Here is a 14631-nt window from a genome sequence, read left to right as displayed (position 1 = left end):
TCACTCTCAACTACTCTCTACTACTCTCACTCTCTACTACTCTCTTCTATTCACTCTCTACTACTCACTCTCTACTACTCTCTACTATTCACTCTACTACTCTCTACTACACTCTACCAGTCACTCTCTACTACTCTACTACTCACTCTACTACTCTCTACTACTCACTCTCTACTACTCTCTCTCTACTACTCACTCTCTACTATTCACTCTACTAATCACTCTCTACTACTCACTCTCTACTACTCTCTACTACTCACTCTCCACTACTCACTCTCTACTACTCGCTCTCCACTACTCTCTACTACTTACTCTCTACTACTTACTCTCTACTACTCTACTACTCTCTCTACTACTCACTCTCTACTACTCACTCTCTACTACTCTACTACTATCTACTACTCTCTCTACTATTCACTCTACTATTCTCTACTACTCACTCTACTACTCTCTACTTCTCTCTACCACTCACTCTATACTACTCTACTACTCACTCTCTACTACTCACTCTACTACTCTGTACTACTCACTCTCTACTACTCTCTCTCTACTACTCTCTCTCTACTACTAACTCTCTACTACTCTCTACTACTCACTCTCTACTACTCACTCTCTACAACTCTCTACTGCTCACTCTCCACTACTCACTCTCTCCTACTCGCTCTCAACTACTCTCTACTACTTACTCTCTACTACTTACTCTCTACTACTCTACTACTCTCTACTACTCTCTCTACTACTCACTCTCTACTACTCACTCTCTACTACTCTACTACTCTCTACTACTCTCTCTACTATTCACTCTACTATTCTCTACTACTCTCTACTACTCTCTACCACTCACTCTCTACTACTCTACTACTCACTCTCTACTACTCTCTCTCTACTACTCACTCTCTACTACTCACTCTACTACTCTGTACTACTCACTCTGTACTACTCTCTCTACTACTCTCTCTCTACTACTCAATCTCTACTACTCTATACTACTCTCTCTACTACTCACTCTCTACTACTCTCTACTACTCACTCTCTACTACACAATCTCTACTACTTGCTCTCTACTACTCGCTCTCTACTATTCTCTAGTACTCACTCTACTACTCACTCTCTACTACTCTCTACTACTCACTCTACTACTCTCCCTCTACTACTCTCTACTGCTCACTCTCTACTACTCCACTACTCTCTACTACTCACTCTCTGCTACTCACTCTATACTACTCTAAACTCTCTACTACTCTCTCTCTACTGCTCACTCTCTACTACTCACTCTCTACTACTCTCTACTACTCACTCTCTACTATTTTCTACTACTCACCCTCTACTACTCTCTCTACTACTCTCTACTACTCACTCTCTACTACTCACTCTACTACTCACTCTCTACTACTCACTCTCTACTACGCACTCTCTACTACTCTCTACTGCTCTCTACTACTCACTCTACTACTCACTCTCTAATACTCTCTAATACTCTTTCTCTGCTACTCACTCTCTACTACTCTCTATTACTCAATCTCTACTACTCACTCTCTACTACTCTCTACTACTCACTCTCTACTACTCTCTACTACTCTCTACTACTCACTCTACTCCTCACTCTACTACTCTCGACTACTCTCTCCTACTCACTCTCTACTACTCACTCTCTAATACTCACTCTCTACTACTCTCTACTACTCACTCTACTACTCACTCTACTACTCTCTACTACTCTCTACCACTCACTCTCTACTACTCTACTACTCACTCTCAACTACTCTCTACTACTCTCTCTCTACTACTCACTCTCTACTACTCTCTACTACTCACTCTCTACTACTCACTCTATACTACTCTCTACTACTCACTCTATACTACTCACTCGCTACTACTCTCTACTACTCACTATCTACTACTCACTCTCAACTACTCTCTCCTACTCTCACTCTCTACTACTCTCTTCTATTCACTCTCTACTACTACTCTCTCTACTACTCACTCTCTACTACTCTCTACTACTCACTCTCTACTACTCACTCTCTACTACTCTCTACTGCTCACTCTCCACTACTCACTCTCTCCTACTTGCTCTCAACTACTCTCTACTACTTACTCTCTACTACTTACTCTCAACTACTCTACTACTCTCTACTACTCTCTCTACTACTCACTCTCTACTACTCACTCTCTACTACTCTACTACCCTCTACTACTCTCTCTACTATTCACTCTACTATTCTCTACTACTCACTCTACTACTCTCTACTACTCTCTACCACTCACTCTCTACTACTCTACTACGCACTCTCTACTACTCTCTCTCTACTACTCACTCTCTACTACTCACTCTACTACTCTGTACTACTCACTCTCTACTACTCTCTCTCTACTACTCTCTCTCTACTACTCACTCTCTACTACTCTCTACTACTCTCTCTACTACTCACTCTCTACTACTCTCTACTACTCTCTACTACTCACTCTCTACTACTCTCTCTCTACTACTCACTCTCTACTACTCCCTACTATTCACTCTCTACTATTCACTCTCTACTACTCACTCCACTACTCTCTACTACTCTCTACCACTCACTCTCTACTACTCTACTACTCAGTCTCTACTACTCTCTACTACTCTCTCTCTACTACTCACTCTCTACTACTCTACTACTCTCTACTACTCACTCTCCACTACTCACTCTCTACTACTCTCTACTACTCACTCTATACTACTCACTCGCTACTACTCTCTACTACTCACTCTCTACTACTCACTCTCAACTACTCTCTACTACTCTCACTCTCTACTACTCTCTTCTATTCACTCTCTACTACTCACTCTCTACTACTCTCTACTACTCACTCTACTACTCTCTACTACACTCTACCACTCACTCTCTACTACTCTACTACTCACTCTACTACTTTCTACTACTCACTCTCTACTACTCTCTACTACTCACTCTCTACTACTCACTCTATACTACTCTCTACTACTCACTCTATACTACTCACTCGCTACTACTCTCTACTACTCACTATCTACTACTCACTCTCAACTACTCTCTCCTACTCTCACTCTCTACTACTCTCTTCTATTCACTCTCTACTACTACTCTCTCTACTACTCACTCTCTACTACTCTCTACTACTCACTCTCTACTACTCACTCTCTACTACTCTCTACTGCTCACTCTCCACTACTCACTCTCTCCTACTTGCTCTCAACTACTCTCTACTACTTACTCTCTACTACTTACTCTCTACTACTCTACTACTCTCTACTACTCTCTCTACTACTCACTCTCTACTACTCACTCTCTACTACTCTACTACCCTCTACTACTCTCTCTACTATTCACTCTACTATTCTCTACTACTCACTCTACTACTCTCTACCACTCTCTACCACTCACTCTCTACTACTCTACTACTCACTCTCTACTACTCTCTCTCTACTACTCACTCTCTACTACTCACTCTACTACTCTGTACTACTCACTCTCTACTACTCTCTCTCTACTACTCTCTCTCTACTACTCACTCTCTACTACTCTCTACTACTCTCTCTACTACTCACTCTCTACTACTCTCTACTACTCTCTACTACTCACTCTCTACTACTCTCTCTCTACTACTCACTCTCTACTACTCCCTACTATTCACTCTCTACTATTCACTCTCTACTACTCACTCCACTACTCTCTACTACTCTCTACCACTCACTCTCTACTACTCTACTACTCAGTCTCTACTACTCTCTACTACTCTCTCTCTACTACTCACTCTCTACTACTCTACTACTCTCTACTACTCACTCTCCACTACTCACTCTCTACTACTCTCTACTACTCACTCTATACTACTCACTCGCTACTACTCTCTACTACTCACTCTCTACTACTCACTCTCAACTACTCTCTACTACTCTCACTCTCTACTACTCTCTTCTATTCACTCTCTACTACTCACTCTCTACTACTCTCTACTACTCACTCTACTACTCTCTATTACACTCTACCACTCACTCTCTACTACTCTACTACTCACTCTACTACTTTCTACTACTCACTCTCTACTATTCACTCTACTAATCACTCTCTACTACTCACTCTCTACTACTCTCTACTACTCACTCTCCACTACTCACTCTCTACTACTCGCTCTCCACTACTCTCTACTACTTACTCTCTACTACTTACTCTCTACTACTCTACTACTCTCTCTACTACTCACTCTCTACTACTCACTCTCTACTACTCTACTACTCTCTACTACTCTCTCTACTATTCACTCTACTATTCTCTACTACTCACTCTACTACTCTCTACTACTCTCTACCACTCACTCTCTACTACTCTACTACGCACTCTCTACTACTCACTCTACTACTCTGTACTACTCACTCTCTACTACTCTCTCTCTACTACTCTCTCTCTACTACTAACTCTCTACTACTCTCTACTACTCACTCTCTACTACTCACTCTCTACTACTCTCTACTGCTCACTCTCCACTACTCACTCTCTCCTACTCGCTCTCAACTACTCTCTACTACTTACTCTCTACTACTTACTCTCTACTACTCTACTACTCTCTACTACTCTCTCTACTACTCACTCTCTACTACTCACTCTCTACTACTCTACTACTCTCTACTACTCTCTCTACTATTCACTCTACTATTCTCTACTACTCTCTACTACTCTCTACCACTCACTCTCTACTACTCTACTACTCACTCTCTACTACTCTCTCTTTACTACTCACTCTCTACTACTCACTCTACTACTCTGTACTACTCACTCTGTACTACTCTCTCTACTACTCTCTCTCTACTACTCACTCTCAACTACTCTATACTACTCTCTCTACTACTCACTCTCTACTACTCTCTACTACTCACTCTCTACTACACAATCTCTACTACTTGCTCTCTACTACTCGCTCTCTACTACTCGCTCTCTACTATTCTCTAGTACTCACTCTACTACTCACTCTCTACTACTCTCTACTACTCACTCTACTATTCTCCCTCTACTACTCTCTACTGCTCACTCTCTACTACTCCACTACTCTCTACTACTCACTCTCTGCTACTCACTCTATACTACTCTAAACTCTCTACTACTCTCTCTCTACTGCTCACTCTCTACTACTCACTCTCTACTACTCTCTACTACTCACTCTCTACTATTTTCTACTATTCACCCTCTACTACTCTCTCTACTACTCTCTACTACTCACTCTCTACTACTCACTCTACTACTCACTCTCTACTACTCACTCTCTACTACTCACTCTCTACTACTCTCTACTGCTCTCTACTACTCACTCTACTACTCACTCTCTAATACTCTCTAATACTCTTTCTCTGCTACTCACTCTCTACTACTGTCTACTACTCAATCTCTACTACTCACTCTCTACTACTCTCTACTACTCACTCTCTACTACTCTCTAATACTCTCTACTACTCACTCTACTCCTCACTCTACTACTCTCTACTACTCTCTCCTACTCACTCTCTACTACTCACTCTCTACTACTCACTCTACTACTGTCTACTACTCTCTACCACTCACTCTCTACTACTCTACTACTCACTCTCAACTACTCTCTACTACTCTCTCTCTACTACTCACTCTCTACTACTCTCTACTACTCACTCTCTACTACTCACTCTATACTACTCTCTACTACTCACTCTATACTACTCACTCGCTACTACTCTCTACTACTCACTATCTACTACTCACTCTCAACTACTCTCTCCTACTCTCACTCTCTACTACTCTCTTCTATTCACTCTCTACTACTCTCTCTCTACTACTCTCTCTCTACTACTCACTCTCTACTACTCTCTACTACTCACTCTCTACTACTCACTCTCTACTACTCTCTACTGCTCACTCTCCACTACTCACTCTCTCCTACTCGCTCTCAACTACTCTCTACTACTTACTCTCTACTACTTACTCTCTACTACTCTACTACTCTCTACTACTCTCTCTACTACTCACTCTCTACTACTCACTCTCTACTACTCTACTACCCTCTACTACTCTCTCTACTATTCACTCTACTATTCTCTACTACTCACTCTACTACTCTCTACTACTCTCTCTACTACTCACTCTCTACTACTCTCTACTAACTCTCTACTCCACACTCTCTACTACTTGCTCTCTACTACTCGCTCTCTACTACTCGCTCTCTACTATTCTCTAATACTCACTCTACTACTCACTCTCTACTACTCTCTACTACTCACTCTACTACTCTCCCTCTACTACTCTCTACTGCTCACTCTCTACTACTCCACTACTCTCTACTACTCACTCTCTGCTACTCACTCTATACTACTCTAAACTCTCTACTACTCTCTCTCTACTGCTCACTCTCTACTACTCACTCTCTACTACTCTCTACTACTCACTCACTACTATTTTCTACTACTCACCCTCTACTACTCTCTCTACTACTCTCTACTACTCACTCTCTACTACTCACTCTACTACTCACTCTCTACTACTCACTCTCTACTACTCACTCTCTACTACTCACTCTCTACTACTCTCTACTGCTCTCTACTACTCACTCTACTACTCACTCTCTAATACTCTCTAATACTCTTTCTCTGCTACTCACTCTCTACTACTCTATACTACTCAATCTCTACTACTCACTCTCTACTACTCTCTACTACTCTCTACTACTCACTCTGCTCCTCACTCTACTACTCTCTACTACTCTCTCCTTTCACTCTCTACTACTCACTCTCTAATACTCACTCTCTACTACTCTCTACTACTCACTCTCTACTACTCACTCTACTACTCTCTACCACTCACTCTCTACTACTCTACTACTCACTCTCAACTACTCTCTACTACTCTCTCTCTACTACTCACTCTCTACTTCTCTCTACTACTCACTCTCTACTACTCACTCTATACTACTCTCTACTACTCACTCTATACTACTCACTCGCTACTACTCTCTACTACTCACTATCTACTACTCACTCTCAACTACTCTCTCCTACTCTCACTCTCTACTACTCTCTTCTATTCACTCTCTACTACTCTCTCTCTCTACTACTCTCTCTCTACTACTCACTCTCTACTACTCTCTACTACTCTCTCTACTACTCACTCTCTACTACTCACTCTCTACTACTCTACTACCCTCTACTACTCTCTCTACTATTCACTCTACTATTCTCTACTACTCACTCTACTACTCTCTACTACTCTCTACCACTCACTCTCTACTACTCTACTACTCACTCTCTACTACTCTCTCTACTACTCTGTACTACTCACTCTCTACTACTCTCTCTCTACTACTCTCTCTCTACTACTCACTCTCTACTACTCTCTACTACTCTCTCTACTACTCACTCTCTACTACTCTCTACTAACTCTCTACTCCACACTCTCTACTACTTGCTCTCTACTACTCGCTCTCTACTACTCGCTCTCTACTATTCTCTAATACTCACTCTACTACTCACTCTCTACTACTCTCTACTACTCACTCTACTACTCTCCCTCTACTACTCTCTACTGCTCACTCTCTACTACTCCACTACTCTCTACTACTCACTCTCTGCTACTCACTCTATACTACTCTAAACTCTCTACTACTCTCTCTCTACTGCTCACTCTCTACTACTCACTCTCTACTACTCTCTACTACTCACTCACTACTATTTTCTACTACTCACCCTCTACTACTCTCTCTACTACTCTCTACTACTCACTCTCTACTACTCACTCTACTACTCACTCTCTACTACTCACTCTCTACTACTCACTCTCTACTACTCACTCTCTACTACTCTCTACTGCTCTCTACTACTCACTCTACTACTCACTCTCTAATACTCTCTAATACTCTTTCTCTGCTACTCACTCTCTACTACTCTATACTACTCAATCTCTACTACTCACTCTCTACTACTCTCTACTACTCACTCTCTACTACTCTCTACTACTCTCTACTACTCACTCTGCTCCTCACTCTACTACTCTCTACTACTCTCTCCTTTCACTCTCTACTACTCACTCTCTAATACTCACTCTCTACTACTCTCTACTACTCACTCTCTACTACTCACTCTACTACTCTCTACCACTCACTCTCTACTACTCTACTACTCACTCTCAACTACTCTCTACTACTCTCTCTCTACTACTCACTCTCTACTTCTCTCTACTACTCACTCTCTACTACTCACTCTATACTACTCTCTACTACTCACTCTATACTACTCACTCGCTACTACTCTCTACTACTCACTATCTACTACTCACTCTCAACTACTCTCTCCTACTCTCACTCTCTACTACTCTCTTCTATTCACTCTCTACTACTCTCTCTCTCTACTACTCTCTCTCTACTACTCACTCTCTACTACTCTCTACTACTCTCTCTACTACTCACTCTCTACTACTCACTCTCTACTACTCTACTACCCTCTACTACTCTCTCTACTATTCACTCTACTATTCTCTACTACTCACTCTACTACTCTCTACTACTTTCTACCACTCACTCTCTACTACTCTACTACTCACTCTCTACTACTCTCTCTACTACTCTGTACTACTCACTCTCTACTACTCTCTCTCTACTACTCTTTCTCTACTACTCACTCTCTACTACTCTCTACTACTCTCTCTACTACTCACTCTCTACTACTCTCTACTAACTCTCTACTCCACACTCTCTACTACTTGCTCTCTACTACTCACTCTCTACTACTCGCTCTCTACTATTCTCTAATACTCACTCTACTACTCACTCTCTACTACTCTCTACTACTCACTCTACTACTCTCCCTCTACTACTCTCTACTACTCACTCTCTACTACTCCACTACTCTCTACTACTCACTCTCTGCTACTCACTCTCTACTACTCTACTACTCTCTACTACTCTCTCTCTACTGCTCACTCTCTACTACTCACTCTCTTCTACTCTCTACTACTCACTCTCTACTACCCACTCTCTACTACTCTCTACTACTCACCCTCTACTACTCTCTCTACTACTCTCTACTACTCACTATCTACTACTCACTCTACTACTCACTCTCTACTACTCACTCTCTACTACTCTCTACTACTCACTCTCTACTACTCTCTCTCTACTGCTCTCTACTACTCACTCTACTACTCACTCTCTAATACGCTCTAATACTCTTTCTCTGCTACTCACTCTCTACTACTCTCTACTACTCACTCTCTACTACTCACTCTCTACTACTCTCTACTACTCACTCTCTACTACTCTCTACTACTCTCTACTACTCACTCTACTCCTCACTCTCTACTACTCTCTCCTACTCACTCTCTACTACTCACTCTCTAATACTCACTCTCTACTACTCTACTACTCACTCTCTACTACTCTGTACTACTCTCTCTCTACTACTCACTCTCTACTACTCTACTACTCTCTACTACTCACTCGCTACTACTCACTCTCTACTACTCACTCTATACTACTCACTCGCTACTACTGTCTACTACTCTCTCTCTACTACTCACTCTCTACTACTCACTCTACTACTCTCTACTACTCACTCTCTACTACTCTCTCTCTACTACTCACTCTCTACTATTCACTCTACTAATCACTCTCTACTACTCACTCTCTACTACTCTCTACTACTCACTCTCCACTACTCACTCTCTACTACTCGCTCTCTACTACTCTCTACTACTTACTCTCTACTACTTACTCTCTACTACTCTACTACTCCCTACTACTCTCTCTACTACTCACTCTCTACTACTCACTCTCTATTACTCTACTACTCTCTTCTACTCTCTGTACTATTCACTCTACTATCCTCTACTACTCACTCTACTACTCTCTACTACTCTCTACCACTCACTCTCTACTACACTACTACTCACTCTCTACTACGCTCTTTCTACTACTCACTCTCTACTACTCACTCTACTACTCTGTTCTACTCACTCTCTATTACTCTCTCTCTACTACTCTCTCTCTACTACTCACTCTCTACTACTCTCTACTACTCACTCTCTACTGCTCACTCTCTACTACTCTCTACTGCTCACTCTCCACTACTCACTCTCTCCCACTCGCTCTCAACTACTCTCTACTATTTACTCTCTACTACTTACTCTCTACTACTCTACTACTCTCTACTACTATTCTCTACCACTCACTCTCTACTACTCTACTACTCACTCTCTACTACTCTCTCTCTACTACTCACTCTCTACTACTCACTCTACTACTCTGTACTACTCACTCTGTACTACTCTCTCTCTACTACTCTCTCTCTACTAATCACTCTCTACTACTCTCTCTACTACTCACTCTCTACTACTCTCTACTACTCACTCTCAACTACTCCACTACTCTCTACTGCTCACTCTCTGCTACTCACTCTCTACTTCTCTACTACTCTCTCTCTATTGCTCACTCTCTACTACTCACTCTCTACTACTCTCTACTACTCACTCACTACTACTCACTCTCTACTACTCTCTACTACTCACCCTCTACTACTCTCTCTACTACTCTCTACTACTCACTCTGTACTACTCACTCTACTACTCACTCTCTACTACTCACTGTCTACTACTCTCTACTACTCACTCTCTACTACTCTCTCTCTACTGCTCTCTACTACTCACTCTACTACTCACTCTCTAATACTCTCTAATACTCTTTTTCTGCTACTCACTCTCTACTACTCTCTACTACTCTCTACTACTCACTCTCTACTACTCACTCTCTACTACTCTCTACTACTCTCTACTACTCACTCTACCACTCACTCTCTACTACTCTACTACTCACTCTCTACTACTCTCTCTCTACTACTCACTCTCTACTACTCACTCTACTACTCTGTACTACTCACTCTGTACTACTCTCTCTCTACTACTCTCTCTCTACTACTCACTCTCTACTACTCTCTACTACTCACTCTACTACTCTCCCTCTACTCACTCTCCACTACTCTCTACTACTCACTCTCTGCTACTCACTCTCTACTTCTCTACTACTCTCTACTACTCTCTCTCTACTGATCACTCTCTACTACTCACTCTCTACTACTCACTCTCTACTACTCACTCACTACTACTCACTCTCTACTACTCTCTACTGCTCACCCTCTACTACTCTCTCTACTACTCTCTACTACTCACTCTCTACTACTCACTCTACTACTCACTCTCTACTACTCACTCTCTACTACTCTCAACTACTCACTCTCTACTACTCTCTCTCTACTGCTCTCTACTACTCACTCTACTACTCACTCCCTAATACTCTCTAATACTCTTTCTCTGCTACTCACTCTCTACTACTCTCTACTACTCACTCTCTACTACTCACTCTCTACTACTCTCTACTACTCACTCTCTACTACTCTCTACTACTCTCTCCTACTCACTCTCTACTACTCACTCTCTAATACTCACTCTCTACTACTCTCTACTACTCACTCTCTACTACTCACTCTACTACTCTCTACTACTCACTCTCTGCTACTCTCTCTACTACTCTCTACTACTCTCTACTATGCTCTCTACTACTCACTCTCTACAACTCTCTACTACTCACTCTACTACTCTCTACTACTCTTTACCACTCACTCTCTACTACTCACTCTCTACTACTCCCTACTACTCTCTCTCTACTACTCACTCTCTACTACTCACTCTACTACTCTCTACTACTCACTCTCTACTACTCTCTCTCTACTACTCACTCTCTACTACTCTCTACTACTCACTCTCTACTACTCACTCTCTACTACTCTCTACTACTCACTCTCCACTACTCACAATCTACTGCTCACTCTCTACTACTCTACTACTCTTTACTACTCTCTCTACTACTCACTCTCTACTACTCTCTCTACTACTCACTCTCTACTACTTACTCTCTACTACACACTCTCTACTACTTGCTCTCTACTACTCGCTCTCTACTACTCTCTTCTACTCACCGTACTACACACTCTCTACTACTCCCAACTACTCACTCTACTACTCACTCTCTACTACTCACTCTCTAATACTCTACTACTCCCTACTACTCTCTCTACTACTCACTCTCTACTACTCACTCTCTACTACTCACTCTCTACTACTCTCTACTACTCACTCTCTACTGCTCTCTCTCTACTACTTTAAACTACTCTCCATTACGCACTCTACTACTCACTCTCTACTACTCTCTATTACTCACTCTACTACTCACTCTCTACTACTCTCTACTACTCACTCTCTACTACTCTCTATCTACTGCTCCCTACTACTCACTCTACTACTCACCCTCTACTACTCTCTACTGCTTTCTCTGCTACTCGCTCTCTACTACTCACTCTACTACTCTCTACTACTCACTCTCTACTACTCTCTCTCTACTACTCACTCTCTACTATTCACTCTACTAATCACTCTCTACTACTCACTCTCTACTACTCTCTACTACTCACTCTCCACTACTCACTCTCTACTACTCGCTCTCTACTACTCTCTACTACTTACTCTCTACTACTTACTCTCTACTACTCTACTACTCCCTACTACTCTCTCTACTACTCACTCTCTACTACTCACTCTCTATTACTCTACTACTCTCTTCTACTCTCTGTACTATTCACTCTACTATCCTCTACTACTCACTCTACTACTCTCTACTACTCTCTACCACTCACTCTCTACTACTCTACTACTCACTCTCTACTACGCTCTTTCTACTACTCACTCTCTACTACTCACTCTACTACTCTGTTCTACTCACTCTCTACTACTCTCTCTCTACTACTCACTCTCTACTACTCTCTACTACTCACTCTCTACTACTCACTCTCTACTACTCTCTACTGCTCACTCTCCACTACTCACTCTCTCCCACTCACTCTCAACTACTCTCTACTATTTACTCTCTACTACTTACTCTCTACTACTCTACTACTCTCTACTACTCTCTCTACTACTCACTCTCTACTACTCACTCTCTACTATTCTACTACTATCTACTACTCTCTCTACTATTCACTCTACTATTCTCTACCCTCTACTGCTCACCCTCTACTACTCTCTCTACTACTCTCTACTACTCACTCTCTACTACTCACTCTACTACTCACTCTCTACTACTCACTCTCTACTACTCTCAACTACTCACTCTCTACTACTCTCTCTCTACTGCTCTCTACTACTCACTCTACTACTCACTCCCTAATACTCTCTAATACTCTTTCTCTGCTACTCACTCTCTACTACTCTCTACTACTCACTCTCTACTACTCACTCTCTACTACTCTCTACTACTCACTCTCTACTACTCTCTACTACTCTCTCCTACTCACTCTCTACTACTCACTCTCTAATACTCACTCTCTACTACTCTCTACTACTCACTCTCTACTACTCACTCTACTACTCTCTACTACTCACTCTCTGCTACTCTCTCTACTACTCTCTACTACTCTCTACTATGCTCTCTACTACTCACTCTCTACAACTCTCTACTACTCACTCTACTACTCTCTACTACTCTTTACCACTCACTCTCTACTACTCACTCTCTACTACTCCCTACTACTCTCTCTCTACTACTCACTCTCTACTACTCACTCTACTACTCTCTACTACTCACTCTCTACTACTCTCTCTCTACTACTCACTCTCTACTACTCTCTACTACTCACTCTCTACTACTCACTCTCTACTACTCTCTACTACTCACTCTCCACTACTCACAATCTACTGCTCACTCTCTACTACTCTACTACTCTTTACTACTCTCTCTACTACTCACTCTCTACTACTCTCTCTACTACTCACTCTCTACTACTTACTCTCTACTACACACTCTCTACTACTTGCTCTCTACTACTCGCTCTCTACTACTCTCTTCTACTCACTGTACTACACACTCTCTACTACTCCCAACTACTCACTCTACTACTCACTCTCTACTACTCACTCTCTAATACTCTACTACTCCCTACTACTCTCTCTCTACTACTCTAAACTACTCTCCATTACGCACTCTACTACTCACTCTCTACTACTCTCTATTACTCACTCTACTACTCACTCTCTACTACTCTCTGCTACTCACTCTCTACTATTCTCTATCGACTGCTCCCTACTACTCACTCTACTACTCACCCTCTACTACTCTCTACTGCTTTCTCTGCTACTCGCTGTCTACTACTCACTCTCTACTACTCTCTACTACTCACTCTCTACTACTCACTCTCTACTACTCTTTACTACCCACTCTCTACTACTCTCTACTACTCACTCTCTACTACTCTCTACTACTCTCTACTACTCACTCTCTACTACCCACTCTCTACTACTCTCTACTACTCACTTCTACTACTCTCTACTACTCATTCTCTACTACTCATTCTCTACTACTCACTCTCTACTACTCACTCTACTACTCTCTACTACTCATTCTCTGCTACTCTCTCTACTACTCTCTACTACTCACTCTCTATTACTCATCCTCTACTCTCTACCTCTCTACCTCTCTCTACCTCTCTCTCTACTACTGTCTACCTCTCTACCGCTACCTCTCTACCTCTACCTCTCTACTACTACACCTCTACCTCTCTAC

The sequence above is a fragment of the Triturus cristatus genome, chromosome 4_2 (genome assembly GCF_964204655.1).
Source record: "Triturus cristatus chromosome 4_2, aTriCri1.1, whole genome shotgun sequence".
Classification (NCBI taxonomy): Eukaryota; Metazoa; Chordata; class Amphibia; order Caudata; family Salamandridae; genus Triturus; species Triturus cristatus.
The sequence above is the reverse complement of the archived record's forward strand: the minus strand, read 5'-3'. Positions refer to the sequence as shown.